The following is a 19,987-nucleotide window of genomic DNA, read 5'->3' as shown; positions in this document are numbered from 1 at the left end:
ACATACATACATATATGTATGTACATTTCCATATTCAAAGTCCACATTGGCAATTATCCGGCAATACCTCTTGTTGTTCGGCAAATAAAAACAAGCAGGATTGCATACAAAAAACGAATTGATCTCTCTAACGAGCTCTCAATTGTTTAAGATAACCATACTTATAAATACACAAGCAATTCGTGCATATTTAGGTAAATAGCGCATTGATCTCCTCAGCGAGCTCTCAATTGCAAAACATAAGTACCTTCATAAGCACATACATACATACATACAAGTCCAAGTATTAGGGTGTACCCAAATACTAACATACGGACGTAAAAGGTGTTTATAAATTAAAAGTACTGATATTTCCAAACTTAAAACTAAAATAAAATAAATAAATATTATTATTTTGCAAATAAATAGAAATGGTTCATAATAACACAAATCAAAATACACTTGCAGGAGCTACACGCTCAAAACAGGTTGTTCAATTTATTTCACAAAGTGACAGTATTTTAAGATACTGCACTAGATTTGCCTCTTCACCGATTCATCAAAACTCTGAATCGTTATTAGAAATTAAAAATCAAAATCTTAAAAATTTTTGGACTCTCTCTCTGGCTCATGACGCCATAGTAGATTTTGACGATTCAGATACCTACAATTTCAAATCCTCGGCTACCGCAGTATACGAAAACTGCTTGGAACAGTACGAAGAAACAAAAGCAATGATCTCCGATCAATTAAAGCTAATAAAAGCAATTGAACCTACTCCACATTCGAGAGTAGATCTGCCACAAGAAGACAGTCAGAAGGCAAGTTCAGGCATCCAACTAGAGGTGCCCGCATGTGACACGGAAACCTTTTACGGAGGTTATGAGGAACGGCCGTCATTCCGGGACATGTTCACGGCCGTGTACATAAGCCATCCTCAATTATCACAAGCGCAAAAATTGTATTACCTCAGATACAAAACTAAAGGTCAAGCAGGCATAATAGTAAAACAGTTCGCTCTTAATGACGATAATTTCAATTTGGCTTGGGAAGTACCCGGGTATCCATTTCAATCTACATGCCAATTTTTCTTAACTCCTCCTCAAAAAAATTGTATGGCCGCCTGATTAAAGTTATGTGACACCCATTTTCCGTCAAATTTTTTTAGAATCAATTATTTAATAAAAGTTATTAACTATCAAACTTGATACGGCCTCCGTTCAATAACCAGGTACCCGGGTACCCGCTGAGATTTATATATATAAATGACGGGTTTACCATACTTAAGAGATTATTTATCAAAGTATTCAGATAATTATATTTTTAAATTAATAACAGACAATATAGTTTACAATTTCTTTTATGTTAACAATAATTCTTGTTATAAACAGTAACAAAAATAGTTAGTAAGAACAAAATAACTCCGTTTGTATTTATTTTAGTAATATTATTTTCTATTTTTTTACTATTTGTTTATTTATATTGTTTTATTTATTATGATACAGTGCTATATAAGAATAAAAGAATTATTCTGTACATCCTTCACATGTCGTGGTTGTAATACAGTGTTCATCACAAATAGGTTTCTCACATACTGAACATATTTTTCTAGTTTTGCGATGTTTTTTCAATTCACTTTGAAGACATTCGTAGCCTACACCTGTAATCTTTTTCACTTTCACTTTTTCCACTTTCGTTGAGAAACGCCTCATAATTTGTGCATTTTTTAACAAGCATTTTATTATTCTTATAATACAGAATATTTGCTGCAAGGCAGGCAATATTGAGAATATTGTAAACAATGCTAGAAGCCATCGTTGAGTTGATCTTTTTGTAGTATACTTATCTACCAAGCATTTTATCCATCGTCTCTACTCCAGCTTTGGATCAGTTATAAAACTCGTTGATTTCGGGTTTTTCTTTTCACTATCACTAATTTTAGCTTCGTGATGCATTGATGATAGTACAATTACTACCTTGTTTTTTTTTTGGCACATAACTACATAGGGTTACTTTTTCATGAAAGCCAAACACAGTGGATACTTCTTCTCGAGTTTTTGAAACAGCCATTTCTGGTGGAATGTTTGCTTTATTTTTCTTCAGAGTAAGAACAATCGTCAAGTTCCAAGATAGTAAAAATTTTGCTAGTGGAAGAGTTGTGAAGAAATTATCCATTGTAATGTTTCTACCGGATTCTTTGTATGGTGCCACCAAGTCTTTAACAACTCTTTCACCAACATTTTTCTCACGACCATCTTTCGATTTCCCAGTGTAAAGATGTCCAATAAGTGGATACGAATTTTCAGCATCACATATCCACCATACTTTTATTCCATATTTAGCTGGCATTGATGGAATGTATTGAGTGAATCTAGTTCGACCTCGGTATGGATAAAGTTGCTCGTCGATTGTTTGGTATTCTATTGGTTTATAATGTTTTGCTAAATTACTATTTAACATTGTCCAAATGTCTCGTATTGGAGTAGCTTTATCACTTTCTAAGCGCTGAGCTCTAGTATTGACATCGTCAAATCGAATAAAACGAATAATATTAAAGAAGCGATTGATACTCATTGCTGCGCAATATAATGGATATGAATACAGCTGCATTGTCAGTATTTGAATTATTTGCGCCAGAAGTTATCAAAATAGCCAAAAATGCATAAAATTCTTGCAGCTGGAGATGTTTCCACTCCAATTGTTTTTTCTGGATTTTTTTCATTATATGCTATATACGTTGAGTTTGCCTTTTTATTAGTATGGTGTATAATGATAATATTTATTTTGTATATTTGTTTTCACTTATCTCTGTATACTTTCTACGCTGAATTAAGAAAATTGAATTATAAGAATTGTTAAATATTGAATTATAAAAATTAAATTATGGAATTCTTTTACGTAAATTACTTACCTTAATGATGCATTCGTAATATTAATTACTTACCTTAATACTCATCTAAACATAAGCTAGTACAATGTTTAACGAAAGATAAGTACTTACCCCTTTTTGTAACATATACTTATATTACCACTAGGTTAAGCCATTAGTTTAAGATTTAGGCTAAGCGATTGCATAAAACGAAATATAATGTTCTCTTTGTAATTGAACCGTGAAATCGAAAGCACGCTTTTTTCGTTACTCATAATTAAAACGTCTTTTTCGCGACAGGTAATTGGAGTGGTATTTAAAATTGCGCATCCCTTACTATTTTTCGTTTCTCAAAAACGCTTGAGAATCTTCAGTACCTAAATATCCCTTGACCTCAAATATTATTTTCTTTCACCTTATTTAATACCAGCGAGGAAATATTATTTGCGTGCAACTTATACAACTCTAGAGGACTATTAGGAGCGATGTATGAGACTGCAATGAACAGAGCGTCATTGATACAAATACATAGTTGGTCCAGAATAGAATCATCGTTATCAAGCATAATTAAACGAGGACGATATTTGCGATGAACTGCTAGGAGAACACCACCCCCTCTTAAACAGCCAGTTTTTTCATGATCTCTGTCCTTACCGAAGACATAATAGAGATTTGAGTCAAAATATTCACTATCAAAGTAACTAGAATTCAGACTATCAACATTAGCATGTTTAACGACAAAAGATATAATATCTTCTTCAGTGACTAAGTTCTTAAAGGCAGACAAGTGAATCCATTTCTTGGGTATGACGACATCGAGATCACAATTCTCATTAACACCAACGACAGTTGAAGCAGCTGGGGATTTACTCGTGTATGGGCTTGTGCGCGTTTAAACACAACAATAAAACAAATACGATTACATTTGAATCAAGAGCAATTACTGTTAATCTCAAATACTTCTACAGTTAACATAAATGTATAAGTATTTGCTGCAACAGTGCCCCGTATTTCGGTCAAAAGTGTTCCACTGTTAATTTAAATACTTGACGCATTTACTTCAACAGTGCTCGCAGTGCTCAAAGTATTTGGGCACGTTTCTAATGCAAAAAGTATTTGTGGCAAATGCAGAATACTTTAATTTAACTAGTTTTTTTTTACTAGTTTTTTTTTCAGTGTAAAAATGAAAAACCGAGAAATCGCGCTTCAAAGTTTTCGCTTTTTGCCCAAGCGCTCAAACATATGTATATCTGTTAGACGCTCGGTCACTATTTCCCTTCTAGCTTCGACAATATTTCGAATTCCAATCTATAACTTCGGGGAAAAACTGTTAGATAATTTTTAAAGAGATTTAAGCAAAAAAAAAATCGATTGTTTGAAGCTTCTAAAGCAGGCTCCCCCCTTAATAAAGATTATAAAAAGTTAATTGGCAATTTGCCAAACGAAAAGTGATAAATATAAAAATTAAATTGAGAAAAATAAAAGTTGGAATAACTTATTAACGAAATACAAACAAATCGATAAAAGTGCTATATTAGAAATAATTTCGAAGAAATGTTCCGCTTGCCTGTCGCTCATGTTCACTGTGTGAAGAACGAAGCAAAATGGATTTATTTGTCGTGTATGGGCTAAACGAATTCACACAAATCGAACGCACATGTGTGTCGTGTATGGGCCCTATTAGCAGCAACTGTTGGATTGTTTTTGGCTTTCGAATGAGTGTTGATATTCCTAGCAACAGCCTCAGCACGTGTATTGGCATAATTAACAGCATTGGTAGTAGCAGGAAGTATAGCCGCAGGAGCACAGTAATCCACGCTGACAATACCAGAAGAAACTGAAATAGCAATGTTGGACGGGGCTGTATTTGTACCATTATCGGCAGCCGTAGAGAGTGGAGCAAGCAGCAGACGGAGCGGCAGAGATTGCTTTCGGTGTAGCGGGAGCGAGATAATCCATACTCACATTATCAGTAGGAGCAGAAACAACAACGTTAGATGACGGAGCATTAGTACCCACAATAGTCGCAGAAGTGAGAATGGAGTTAGCAATAGTTGAATCTGCAGAGAATGCTTTCGGTATAGCGGGAGCGAGATAGTTCACACTCACATTATCAGCAGCGTTATAGCAGAAACAGTCAAAAACGCCACTCCCTTCCTTGCTTTTCCTTCCTTAGCGAGCAAAATGTGTTAAAAGTTGAGCCCGTGGTAAAAACGCAGAAATCAGCCACCTTTGTTTGTTTTCATTTGAACAATGTAGCCATTGCTCAATACGCATATATAGTTGTGTACACATCTATGTTTTCAATTACAATTTTTTATAATATAAAATATCAAAACTGAAAACAAACTATTAAAAATACATAGTTTATATTTTTATAAATAATAGCATTCTACTCTGATTTTGAGTTAGTTTAAGAAAATTTCAAACATATTGAAACATATTGAACAGATTGAATTATAAAAGTTGATAATTACTACAGTATATCGATATTGGCAACCCTGCGTTGTGAAAGAGCAATCAGCTGACACGTTTCTACGCAAGAATCCAAATTTCGTGAATTCTCACGGCATCCTACGTCAAAGAGAGAAGGGAGTAGCGTTTTTCACTGTGATTAAATGTTGACCAAATTTATTGGGGAATACAAACCAGTGTATTAAATGTTTCAATTTGCACTCACAACGCTCGATGGTTTAAAAAGAAAAAACAGTGTATTTCTGAAAAGCACAATATATTTATAATTATCCTTTTTTATACAAATGGCTCTGTGCGACGTTATATACAATTGTGTTGGAATCGAATTACTCTCCAATGTTCTGGATCGCTATAAATCGGCGCGGGCGGAACGCTGTCGATCAGCGCCAAAAGTAGTGTTGACGCAGCGCAGGATGTATAGCATCGAATTTTGATGGTCGAATTATTGACGTGCGAAACGTAAGATCGAAAAGTGTGACGATGTATAAAATACCAAATGTAATGTTTAAGCGGCGCAGTGGGGCATCAGATTGATTAGGACGAATTGTGTAAACGAATTGAGTCTGCTTTCTCCTTGTCCATCCTTTTTGATGAGTGAGTGTATAGGTACGGTGAGTTGTGTTGGGGTCATCAGCTGTGGTGAATTGAGCTGTTGCATTAGGATGCGCTAGTTTTACCGAGTAGAGGGAGTGGATGCTTAACTCATTTAAACATCCTGGGCCCCCTAGGCAAATATTTTCGCTAGTTTTATATATATAATCTGATGCATGTAATTCGGCTTACTGTTGGTGGAGTAACCAAGACCGCAGAATATTAGCCGTAAGATTGTATTTTGTGTGAATATTTGTGCTTAAGGTAATAATTGATTTTGCGTGCTTTGACGACTTATTGTATTATTACACCAAAAAAATTGTTTGCTTTTATTAATTTTATCAGCTGTTAACAATTTATTATTTATCGGTTTGGCATACCGGTAGTTTATTACGTATATATGCCTTGTCTGTATTACCGGCACTGTTTGGACTTTATTTATTTTCGGCTTATGAAGGATATTAACTCCACGCCTGGCCAGATACGGGCAGAATGGGTACTATTTAGCCCTGGAGTTAGGACTGTGGCAGCAGAGGGATCTTGCGAGAGAATGCCCGTGAATGGATAACGGCTTCGATTCGTGGAGTAGAGAATTCTTCATAATTAATTTGATGCTTTGTATAGCAGATTCCTATAATCACCAATATGAGGAGCGCTTATGTAGATGCGATAAGAGCGACCTTTACTTTTTTGTAAGTCCAGGTGCGTCAAAGTATCGCATAGGGAACATAGTGATCCCTTAACGTTCATTTTTATTTGTCCTATATTGTATTATATTATAGGTGTCGATTTTTCGACTTTTCGACTTTCGATTTCAACTGTGTTATAGTTTATGTTTTATTGCGTATGCATTAATTTGGCGTTTAATAGCCCGCCACCACTCTAGGATTGGTTCAGAATTGTTTTTTTTTTTTTCATTACTGGCAAAAGCCATCCTGCGGGGCCGAAAATTTGTATGTGTTTTTAATATACTTAGGAACTGTCAGAGGTAACTCTGATTTTGTTTTTTATGGCAATTTGTGGAGTATTGGAAAATTGTGGCTCTAGTGGTAGTCGTACGACGTACCGGCCATTATTTGATCGAGTAGTTGTGGCTTTAGAGAAGTACTCACAATACTGATCTTTTATAATTTTGTTAGTTATAGGAGGAAATTTCCTTAACTTTTGAAATGTCCTTAATTGTGAATTAAGGTATCGTTTTGATTTTTTCTCAACTTGAGTTGGTATGGTAACTAGTTCTGTAACTAGTTCACTTTGTGTTTCGCTGTCCAGCGTTTGAGTTTTTGGTGCCTTTGAGCGACATGGCGTCTCTTGGCAATTTTTCGAATTTTGGATTTCGGGATTTGCTTTTGCAATTATACCCGTGGTTCTTTGTGTATAAGAGCTGCTTTGAGTTGAGATGGGGTATGTGCTGTAATGAAGTATTAAATGATGTCGTTTTTGACAATATAAACAATTGAATTTGCTTTGGCAATTTGTATATTTATGCGCATGTGACAGGCAATTTGTGTAAAGTCTTTTTGACCTGACAAAATTATTTCGTTCGTTAACTTTTAAGCTTTTAAACCTCTCGCAAGATTTAAGTTTATGCCCTCTTTTACATAGTTCGCATGACGTTTGTTTTCTTTGTTCTGATGTGAACGTTTGCGGGTTGTAAAAGCTTTTGTTTAAATTGTTTTTGCTTCTAGCTTGGGGTCTATTTAAGCTTCCATTTTGGTCGTATTTAGTGTTCTTACTTTTGATTATTTTTTCTTCTAACCTTTCCGCAATTTCATATTGGGTGGTGAGAAAATCTTTCATTTGTTGCCACGTTGGGCACTTTTTTCGTGATGAGAGCGATTGCTCCCATAGAAGTAACGAGTTTTCTGGTAATGCTGCGGTGCATATGTTAACCAGAAAAGGGTCCCATCTGTCTGTGGCGATATTCAGTGTCGATAGAACCGACAAACAGTTAGAAACAGTGGATTCTAGTTTGATGAATTTTACACTTGTTTCTTTCTTAATTTTTGGCAAGTTCATTAGTGTTGTTACTTGTTTATCGACCAGTATCTAGCTTTTAGAGCTTCCCAAGCCAAATTGAAGTTATCGTCATTAAGAGCGAATTGTTTTACTATGACGCCTGCTTGACCTTTTGTTTTGTATCTGAGATGATAAAATTTTTGCACTTGTGATAATTGAGGATGGTTTATGTACACGGCCGTGAACATGTCCCGGAAGGACGGCCATTCTTCATAACCTCCGTAAAATGTTTCTGTGTCACATGCGGGTACCTCGAGTTGGATGCCTGAACTTGCCTCTTGATATTGTTGCATTTGTTTCAGCTCTACTCTACTGTGGGTAGTAGGTGCAATTGCTTTTATTAGCTTTAATTGATCGGAGATCATAGGTTTCGTTTCTTCATATTAGTCTAAGCAGTTTTCGTATATTGCGGTAGCAGATAATTTAAAATTTTGTGGTAGATCTGAATCGAATCGTCAGAATCTACAATGGCGTCATGAGCCGTTTGGAAGCGAGTCCAAAAATTTTTAAGATTTTGGCCTTTTACTTCTAATAACGATTCAGAGTTTTCGTGAATCGGAGAGGAGACAAATCTAGTGCAGTATCTTAATAAACTGTCAGTTTGTGAAATAAATTTTACAACCTGTTTTGTGCGTGTGGCTCCAGATGTGTTTTGATTTGTGTTGTCATTAACCATTTTTGTAAAATAATATTATTTGTTTATTTTATTTTAGTTTTAAGTTTGCAAATATCCGCACTTTTAATTTATAAACACCTTTTACGTCCGTATGTTAGTATTTGGGTACACCCTAATACTTGGACTTGTATGTATGTATGCACTTATGTATGTGCTTATGAAGGTTCTTATGTTTTGTGCAATTGAGAGCTCGCTGAGGAGATCAATGCACTATTTATCTAAGTATGCACGGATTGTTTGTGTATTTATAAGTTGGTTATCATAATTAATTGAGAGCTCGTTAGAGAGATCAATTCTCTTTTTGTACGCAATCCTGATGTTTTTGTTTGCCAAATAACAAGAGGTATTGCCGGATAATTGCGAATGTGGACTTTGAATATGTAAATGTATATGTACTTGTATATGCGAATATGTATGCATATATATGTTCAATAAATTGTTTGTGTTGAGCTGGGGTTTTTTTTCAGATTTCAATAAATTATGTACGTATGTATATGTTTTAACAATTTGTAATATTGTTAATTTCCCGCGTCATTTATTTAAGCATAAGCAGTTTGTATGCCGTATGTTTACATTCTTTCACAATAGAGAGAGGCCGCGAAAATGGAATAGAAAAAATTGTATTTTCCGTTGTCCTCTTATGTATATAATTTAATATATAAATATAGCAATTACACTTGTTAGGTAAGTATTTGAAATATATATGTGTAGGAGACTCATTTGAATTCATCTCCTTTATTTTAATTCACTTCACTTCACTTTATTTCACTTTACTTCACTTTTCTTCTAGTAGTTTATTTTTATTTTAAAGAAACACAGTGAGTTCCGATCGTCTCAATGCCGCTTTCTCAACTGAACTCTACTTGAGCAAGCACAGCGCTCAATGACCACGCATCCCTTTCATACTTAAAACACATAACGGTTCCATAACAGTTGTGTTCTTTCTTTGTTCGGGGAATACGATCGAACTTCACTCAGTAACAGTATCTCTATCCTGTTACTATGATACAAAGTACCGCAATATATGCCGCCTATGCGTCGCCTGTGCCGAGCCTGACGCTCTGGCACATACACTTACTTACAAAATATTACCAGTCCGGCATACGCATATACACTGACCTACAAAATAATTGTACTAGCGCTCCGACATATGTATGTATATACGTTTACTTTTTATACATATAGTGTTTCAATATGTATAACATATGTATGTTTGTATTTATTTTTATTTGTTTTCCTCGCTTCGCATTTGATTTGATATTTGGATTTATGCTGAGAAAATTTCTTTTTGGAATATCAAGCTGTATTTGTGTACTTGATTTAACTGTTTTAAATAATGCGGCAATTTAAATTAAAGACATGAATTATTACAGTTTGGGTATTGATTTTTTGTTAGGGTTTTAAATAGGAAAAACCGTAACTTAAAACATACATATGTACATATTTATGTGCATATATTAAATATAAAGTGAAATTGATAGGCTCACTTTGAATTAGATTAACGTATGTATGTACGTATATGCCCTTTTCCTTGCCAATTCCTATCTTCCAGCTGCCTCGTTCCTTTTGCGTATTGTTGTTTGTAGGTATGTTTATATTTTTAAGTTCGCGCCCGTATGTTTGTTGTATTTGTATTCTTTAATTTGGGGGTTACGCGCCCGGTTTATGTGTTCTTTGTTTTTGTAAAATTTATTATGCTTTGGTTTTGTAAGTACCGCAGCTTTGGTTGTTTTTTGTTTTTTTTTTTTGTTTGTCGCTACACTTCAACAGTTTGGTTTTGTAAGTACCGCAGCTTTGGTTGTTTTTTGTTTTTTTTTTTGTTTGTCGCTACACTTCAACAGTTGTGTTGGGGTCATCAGCTGTGGTGAATTGAGCTGTTGCATTAGGATACGCTAGTTTTACCGAGTAGAGGGGGTGGATGCTTAACTCATTTAAACACACTGTTCACTTACATTGCGCGCCCATAAGATAGGTCGTATGAGCTAACACGGGCCACGCTTCTACGTTCTCCATTATTTCTGCTATTAGACGGAGAAGCGTTTGTACCAACAGCAGTCTCAGCAGTGAGAGTGGGGTAGGTAGCAGAGAGAGCACTCTAGGCTGGTACAGAGAACTTGCCGTTATCGGACAATTTCTTTTGCACAATGCAGATCTCTGATTTAAGTTCGTTAAGCTTAACCATTAACGAATTTCGATCATCACAGAGTTGTTGTATTAAGGTGAGCGCCTTCGATTGTTCACTTCTCAGTGAACTTACTTCCAAAACCAGAGAATTAAGCACCGCATTTACATTATTAGGATTATTAGGCTCCAACAAAGGTTCAGTTACTTCCTTGTTTGATTGAGCATTGCGCACTGTTGGAGACGCAGGCGCACACTTTACAATAAAAAGCATTTTTGGATTTCAGCAAAAAATCCACGTGTGATGAATTCACACACGACAAGTGGAATAATTGATTACACTTATGGCAGCTGATCTTGGGCTGATCAACTCTATGGCCGCAAACACACGGCATTAATATACATATGTAGATTAAATAATAGTAGAACGCGGAGCAGAGAAAAAATACGTCCGTTCACAGTGACGACCGATTACGAATTGCACACAAGTTTCTGTGCTCCGTAAATTTAAGAAGTCTTCGAAAACGTCCTTTCAGTGCTTCAAATGCATTTTCAACAACTATTATTGCTGAAAAAGGTGTTTTGTTAAAGCTGATTTGATTAGGCGTTAACGAAGCTTAATCTTTCAACACCGGAATGAGGTAATTTCTGCAAGAGTATGCCGAGTCCCCGAGAAGAAAAGTGGAATTTGGAAATAAACTTTCCATATTACTTTCCGCTTTTCTATAAAATGCTGACCTTTTTAGCACTCTACAGTAATGGTATAATCTGTGTTCACCACAATAAATATCAATAAAATTTTTATCAGACAATGGCCTGTAGAACACTACTATAATTACCTTTACGATCAAAATATATCTTCTTCTTCTTAATTGGCGTAGATACCGCTTACGCGATTATAGTCGAGTTAACAACAGCGCGCCAGTCGCGTCTTCTTTTCACTACGTGGCGGCAATTGGATATTCCAAGCGAATCCAAGCCCTTCTCCACTTGGTCCTTCCAACGGGGTGAAGGTCTTCCTCTTCCTTTGCTTCCCCCGGCGGATACTGCGTCGAATACTTTCAGAGCTGGAGTGTTTTCGTCCATCCGGACAACATGACCTAGCCAGCGTAGCCGCTGTCTTTTAATTCGCTATACTATGTCAATGTCTTCATATATCTCATACAGTTCATAGTTCCATCGAATGCGATATTCGCTGTGGCCAACGAGCAAAGGACCATAAATCTTTTGCAGAACTTTTCTCTCGAAAACTCATAACGTCGACTCGTTGGTTGCTGTCATCGCCCAAGCTTCTGCACCATATAGCAGGACGGGAATTATGAGCGACTTATAGAGTTTGGCTTTTGTTCGTCGAGAGAGGACTTTACTTTTCAATTGCCTACTCAGTTCGAAATAACACCTGTTGGCAAGAGCAATCCTGCGTTGGATTTCCAGGCTGACATTGTTGGTGGTGTTAATGTTGGTTCCTAAGTAGACGAAATTATCTACAACTTCAAAGTTATGACTGTCAACAGTGACGTGAGAGCCAAGTCGCGAGTGCGACGACTGTTTGTTGATGACAGGAGATATTTCGTTTTGCCCTCGTTCACTGCCTCTGAAAATGGGTCTTTCTGTGCTTCCTTGTCCAGCCTGGAGAAAGCAGAACTAACGGCGCGGGTGTTGAGGCCGATGATATCAATATCATCGGCATACACCAGCAGCTTTACACTTTTGTAGAAGATGGTACCTTCTCTATTTAGTTCTGCAGCTCGAACTATTTTCTCCAGAAGCAGGTTGAAGAAGTCGCACGATAGGGAGTCGCCTTGTCTGAAACCTCGTTTGGAAGCGAACGGCTCGGAGAGGTCCTTTGGTGTTACTCAACGTCAGTTTACACAGCCGTATTAGTTTTGCGGGGATACCAAATTCAGACATCGCGGCATAAAGGCAGTTCCTCTTCGTGCTGTCGAAAGCAGCTTTGAAATCAACGAAGAGGTGGTGTGTGTCGATTCTCCTTTCAGGGGTCTTTTCCAAGATTTGGCGCATGGTGAATATCTGGTCGGTTGTTGATTTGCCAGGTCTAAAGCCACACTGATAAGCTCCAATCAGTTTGTTGACGGTGGGCTTTAATCTTTCACACAATACGCTCGATAGAACCTTATATGCGATGTTGAGGAGGATAATCCCACGGTAGTTGGCGCAGCCCCTGCCGCTTTGTTGTTCTTCAGGCGGGCAATTGCTATTCGAACTTCTTCATGGTCGGGTAATGGAACGTCTGCTCCATCGTAATCGATTGGGGAATCGGGTTCTCCTTCTCCTGGTGTTGTGCGTTCACTGCCATTCAGCAGGCTGGAAAAGTGTTCCCTTCATAATTCAAGTATGCTCTGGGCATCGGTGACTAGATCACCTTTGGGGGTTCTATAAGAGGATGCTCCGGCCTTGAAACCTTCTGTAAGCCGCCGCATTTTTTCGTAGAATTTTCGAACATTACCCCTGTCGGCCAACTTATCAAGCTCTTCGTACTCACGTCTCGCTTCCCTCTTCAACTCTCGGTATCTATCCCATCCCCACGTATTGTGGTCGATCGTAACGTTGCGAGGTAGGCAGACTGTTTTCTCTCCGCTGCGACACGGCACTCCTCGTCGTACCAGCTGTTCTTTTGCACTTTCCAAAAACCAATGGTTTCGGTTTCAGCTGTACGTAAGGAGTTTGATATGCCGTCCCACAGTTCCCTTATACCGAGTTGTTGATGAGTGCTCTCAGAGAGCAGAAGAGCAAGCCGAGTAGAAAATCGTTCGGCTGTCTGTTGTGAATACAGTTCTCTACGCTGAACCTTCCTTGTGCTTGGTGGCGTGCGTTTTTTCTGCACAGAGGCGGGTGCGAATCTTAGCTGCAACAAGATAGTGGTCCGAGTCGATGTTAGGACCTCGGAGGACTTGCGCTCCTTTATGTGGCCACTGTAGTAAATGTCACAAGGACCTACTCGTCTCTGTCCTTGTCCCGTCCATCGCATTTCTTGGACGGCGGTGATGTCAGCCTTTATTTTCGCGAGGACATCAACCAGCTGGGCAGCGGTACCTTCCCAATTAAGGATCCGGACATTTCAGGTGCATGCCCTTATATCGTAGTCCTTATTTCGTTTGCCATGGTCGTCATCGAATGGGGGGTCACTCATCCGATGCTGGTTATAGCTATTCACTGGGGGTGTTTTTTACGTGGCGGGTCCCATACCCAGCGCACAGCTCAATGTAGGGGATGTTTCGCCTTCTCATTTTAGCTCGCCTTCTAACGGATGTTCTTAGGCTACCCAGAGAATACTTCGTCAAAGACCGGAAGTAGTGAGCTGCTTGAGCCATGTGTAAAAGAATCGTTTCTGGCCACTCCCAAGTGAATAGCGATCAGAGAACTTTCCTCACTTGCGTGAACTTCTACACATGACTCCATCCTCCATCATCATCATCATCATCAAAATATATATGTATGTTTGTCTTTTATTGGTGCATTAATTGTTATGTGGGTGCAATCAATAGCACCAATAACTCCTGGTAGTTGTTTTCAGTGTAAAAACTTGTCAGTTGTTTCTTCCAACGCATCTCCGGTTGGCCACTAAACAAACTCATGGCCTATTGAGATAACCCACGCGACAACCCATAAAGAAAAGTCTCATAACAAAAACAAATCATATCTCTAGGATTTTGAAAAATTCGATTTTTTTGCATATATTTAAAGTTTAGACCCTTAAGAACATATCCTCCAAAGGATTTTTAAAAATGAAAATTATTTTAAGAGCTACAGTTACTTTAGTGACGCAGTACCTAGTCCGGTTCGGCCGTATCGAATTTTTTAAACGCGTTTTTCTCGAAACTACTTTTTTCCACTCGGTACCGGCATTATCTCAAGTTCCATGCAACCGATTTACTTGAAATTTTGTGTGAACTTTCTTTATATAATCCTTTATCGTTCCTATAGGCATCGTGACAAAATTTTTGTTTTTAATATTTAAAAAAAATTCAGGAATTTCAAAAAAAAGCATAAACAATGATTTTTATTTTCAGGCAACCGCCATTTTTCAAATTTTTTTTTTTTCGTGTTCCCTGAGGTAGGGACTATAACAGCATCCTTAATGATTTGATTTTTTTTTCAGACCACCAGGAGAGTCCGGATCAATGTCACCAGGATGCGCCATTTTTTTATACCTGTCTCTACCCCCTCTAATTATTTTAATTTTTAATATTTTTTTCTGTATGCTTAAGATATCAATAAAAACACCATAATAAAATGGATAATAAAAATATTAATTGCTTTTTTTTACGACACTGTAAAAATTATCTGAAATTCATGCTTCTGGAGTAGAATACCCCCTTAAGTAATCTAAAGTGGTGCGACTCAAACGAAAGTTAGATTTGAAATCCTCATCTTCAAAATTAGAGCATTCTGTTCCTCCTCCGATGACGAACTTGATTCAGCAACTGAGCCAGCCAGGATGTTCAATATTTCCTTCTCCTCTTCATTATTTGAATTTGTGTACACTGTACCAAGCAACTGGAAAACACACAAAGTTTAATTTTGTCTAATTTTTAATTTAAAATCCCAACTTACCGCATCTTTTATACAATTTTCTATTTCGTGCACTTCTATATTTTTCATTTGCTTACATTTTTACCTGTCAAAATGAGGTTTCTCGTTATTACCAACTACTTTTTTTGGAAAAAATCATAGCAATTGTGAATAAAAAAAGCGATGAACTGGCAATGCCTCTAGTTCAATATACAAGCTATGATAGCTTATGACAAGCCAACATAATTATGTTGGCTAAGTCTTCCATACAAAATAAGCTAATCGCTTAATTTGCTGGTCAAATAAAACACGCTTAATGTTTCCAAGTAAACGGTAACTTATTGCCGCTTGACTTTTACTTCTGCCCTCAATGGCACTGCCAGTGAATAAGTCCACCTTTGAACTTCTAACGTCGCATGCTGTTGTCATTATCCAAAAGGCCTTTGAATCTGTCTATCAATTTTCATCATTTCTTTGCTTTTCAAAGCACATACTTTTCCTGGAAACAGCAAACTCAGTTGAAATGCATCCAATACTTCTCTAGAAAATCGCATCTTCAAGTCTTTGCCAGAGGAATGTACACTGAGACCCTGTAGTATTCTTCGCAAGTTTCGGAATGTTACAAGTGGCATGCCTATCATATTTGACAAATTGTATTGTATATAACTGCACCGTGCAGTTGAACCTATCTTGTTTCATTTAAGTTTCCACAGTAAAAAGCACGCCGCAAAATGTCAGAATGCTCCATGCACAATGGTTTTAGCTGTTGGTTTTTCTATATTGGAAAACTTGGAGGATAAGCCGCGGAGAGTGTATCAGTGTATCATCTCAAAGATGGAGCTGAATGCGGCAACATATCAAGTTCTCTGTCAAGACGCGTCGTTTCAAATTTAGCACTTTCAGTTGCGGATCTGATTGAATTTATTAACAATTTAATCTACATACGTTGCTAAAATTTGTAACTGCAGTGGTATTTTAGCATTATTTATTAAAAGAAGATAATGTCTTTTACTCTGTTTCTGAAATAAAATGGCAATTTTAAGATTATATTTCTGTTACTTTATATTTTTTCAGAAAAGTAAAATTATTAATAAGACATTTAGTCCTAAGGGGAAGTAATATTATCATCCTAAATAATTAACGATAATTTGCAAAAATAGAAAGGAAAAATATAACTGTTATAAATATGTAAACTTCAAAAAAAAAATTGAATGAAAAGATATAAAATAATAACAATTTCAATTGTTCTATTTATAAGGAAAAGGTTCCCGATAGACAATGATAACGAAACAAATAACCCATAGTAAGTGGCTAGGTAGCTAATGTACCAGTTTTCTGTAACCAATGAATAACAAATAACCTATCGACCAGGTATCTGTAACTCATTGAACAATAACCAAACAAACTATTTTCAGTAACAGATGGCTAACCAAATGCGCAAAAACAATGAGAGAGAGCGAGTAAGCTAATCACAGCGCCGTGTAGTGATAGAGGCGAAATAGTTACTTTTGTTACTAGAAGAACGTAACAACCAGCCAGGTGCCGCAGTTGATGTTTTAGTAAAAGTAAATGTTGACATCACCGCCGCCCAAGAAGTGCGATTGGCGAGACAAGAACTGAGGCGAACAGGTCCTTGTGGAATTTAGTGCAGTGGCCATATAAAAGATCGCAAATTCTGTGTAGGATTCGTGAACGTTCAGTCATAATCCCCATAAAAGAGAAGTTCTTATTTGCGTCCACGCCCTGACGGAAAAGAAGGACGATGTGACAAAAGATGTCTTCTATGAGTGCTTGGAGCGCACCTATGAGAGCTGCCCGCCCCGATCTCAAAATCGTGCTTGGCGACTTTAACGCCGGGGTGGTTGCCACGACGGCCGGTAACTTTAACCTTCATGATGAAACATCCAGATTTTCCAGGTGTAGCACCACACTGATAAGCTCCAATCAGTTTGTTTACGATACGCTTTAATCTTTCACACAATACGCTCGACAGAACCTTAAATGCAATATTGAAGAGGTTCATCTCACGGTAGTTGGCGCAGCTTGTGTGGTTCGTTTTGTGGATTGGGCAGAGCATACTTACCTTGCCAAGACGCTGGCGCAAAATATTGTCAGTTCTTCGCCGCTGTGTTTGAGAAGTTCGGGCGGTAATCCATCGGCTCCTGTCATCTTGTTGTTATTCAAGCGGATAATTGCTATTCGAACCTCATCATTTTCGAGCAATGGACCACCAATTCCATCGTCATTAATCGGGAAGGTCATATCCAGATGTTACACTTTCACTTCTAATCAGCAGGCTGGAGAAGTGCTCCGTCCGTATTTTCAGTGTGTTCTAAACATCAGTCACTAGATCCCCTCTTTGGGTCCTACAAGAGTAAATTTCGTTGGTCGCCGCATCTTTTCCCCTGTCGGCCAGCTTCTCAAGCTTTCCGTACTCACATTTCGGCCGCCTTCTTTTTTACCCTGAACAGGATATATTAAGTTTGTCACGAAATTACAACACCCAGAAGGAAGCGTCGGAGACCCTATAAAGTATATATGTAAATGATCAGTATGTTGAGCTGGGTCGATTTAGCCATGTCCGTCTGTCTGTCTGTCCGTCTGTCTGTATATATACGAACTAGTCCCTCAGTTTTTAAGATATAATTTTGAAATTTTGCAAACATCATCAAGAAGCTGCTCATTTGTCAGAACTGCCGATATCGGACCACTATAGCATATAGCTGCCATACAAACTGAACGATCGGAATCAAGTTCTTGCATGGAAAACTTTCACATTTGACAATATATCTTCACAAAAGTTGGCACAGGTTATTTTCTAAGGCAACAATGTAATCTCCGAAAAAATTGTTCAGATCGGTTTACTATAGCATATAGCTGCCATACAAACTGAATGATCGGAATCAAATGCTTGCATGGGAAACTTCCTCATTTGACGATATATCTTCACGAAATTTGGTATGAGTTATTGTTCATAAAAATAATGTAATATCGGAAGAAATTGTTCCGATCGGCTCACTATAGCATATAGCTGCCATACAAACCAAACGATCGAAATAAAGGGCTTCTATGGAAAACTTTCGTTTTGACGTGGTATCTTTACGAAATTTGACATGGATTACTGCTTAAGGTCGAGTCCTGGCATTCACTCCGGTAAATGAGTCTCTAGCCAAATTCCGCAGGGACTCTAAATGTGCGGTCGACCACGACACGAGGGGGTGGGATAGATACCGAGACTTGAAGAGGGAAGCGAACGCATATGCAGACAAAACCAGAAAAAACATTAACTTCGGCTGCACCGAAGCTAATATTCCCTTCACAGGTGCATTTCTTATAGTAGCTATGTGTTCAGTTTGTATGGAAGCTATATGCTATAGTAATCCGATCTGAACAATTCTTTCGCAGATTATATTATTACCTTAAGCAGTAATCCATGTCAAATTTCGGGAATATATCTTGTCAAATGAAAAAGTTTTCCATACAAGAACTTGATTCCGATCGTTCAGTTTATATGGCAGCTATATGTTATAGTGGTCCGATATCAGGAGTTCTAATAAATGAGCAGCTTCTTGAAGAGAAAATGATGTTTGCAAAATTTTAAATGAGATAGACAGGGCTAAATCGACTCAGCTCAACATACTGATCATTTACACTTTACTGATCTCCGACGCTTCCTTCTCGGTGTTACAAACTTTGTGGCAAACTTAATATACCCTGCTCAGGGTATAATAATAATAACAACACATAGCTACTGTAAGAGTACAGCAATTTGCGAATACATTGAATATACTGCTTTTTGCTACTGTACAAGGCGGTTTTTTGGAACCGGTAAAACATTTTTAATATCACAATAGACAATCGCATTGACAATTGCATCGCCAAGGAATTGCGGCTACTTTGCTAGGTTATGGCGAACAACGCGAAACAAACCAAACGCAACATCTATATATATATAAGAAAGTCGTGTTAGTTACACCATTTATCACTCAAGAACGGCTCAACAGATTTGGCTGAAAATTGTGGGGAGATAGCTTAGATAGGATACTTTTTATTATTTTATGTTAAAAGTCAGCACAATTCATAAATGCAAAAAATATATTTCAAATCGTAAGCAGTTGTTCATGGTTGTAAGAATCATTTGAATATTTTATTACTTCAGAAAATAAAATAAAAAGACATAGCTGCAAGTGTACAATCATTAAATTTTATGTTTACCTGTGACTTGACATAATCGTCATTACAATGCCGCGATTAAGACTGTTCAGATAAGATATTTTTGTAAATCTGTATAAAAACAGACATCATCTTACAAATATTTATGTTCATATGTAAAATAAAACAAGTAAGGAAGGGCTAAGTTCGGGTGTCACCGAACATTTTATACTCTCGCATGATAAAGTGATAATCGAGATTTCATTTTCCGTCGTTTACATATTTTTTTATTTTGCTGTAAAATTAATTAGATTAGTTGTTCCTGAGATATGGTTTTTGGTCCATAAGTGGGCGACGCCATGCCCATTTTCAATTTTTAAAAAAAGCCTGGGTGCAGCTTCCTTCTGCCATTTCTTCTGTAAAATTTAGTGTTTCTGACGTTTTTTGTTAGTCGGTTAACGCACTTTTAGTGATTCTCAACATAACCTTTGTATGGGAGGTGGGCGTGGTTATTATCCGATTTCTTCCATTTTTGAACTGTATATGGAAATGCCTGAAGGAAACGACTCTTT

The 19,987-nt window shown here is 37.3% G+C and overlaps 1 protein-coding gene and 1 pseudogene across 1 annotated transcript in view; both read right to left on the bottom strand.

Moving 5' to 3' along the window:
- LOC126766148 (uncharacterized) overlaps positions 1-19,987 on the bottom strand; it is an 897,272-nt gene that overhangs the window by 498,249 nt on the left and 379,036 nt on the right. The gene's annotated exons all lie outside the window — the stretch shown is intronic.
- Positions 11,186-15,353, bottom strand: LOC126766022 (putative nuclease HARBI1; annotated as a pseudogene).

Source organism: Bactrocera neohumeralis, unplaced genomic scaffold (assembly GCF_024586455.1).
Source record: "Bactrocera neohumeralis isolate Rockhampton unplaced genomic scaffold, APGP_CSIRO_Bneo_wtdbg2-racon-allhic-juicebox.fasta_v2 cluster11, whole genome shotgun sequence".
Classification (NCBI taxonomy): Eukaryota; Metazoa; Arthropoda; class Insecta; order Diptera; family Tephritidae; genus Bactrocera; species Bactrocera neohumeralis.
Note: the sequence above shows the minus strand (reverse complement) of the source record. Positions and strands in the feature narration are given on the sequence as shown.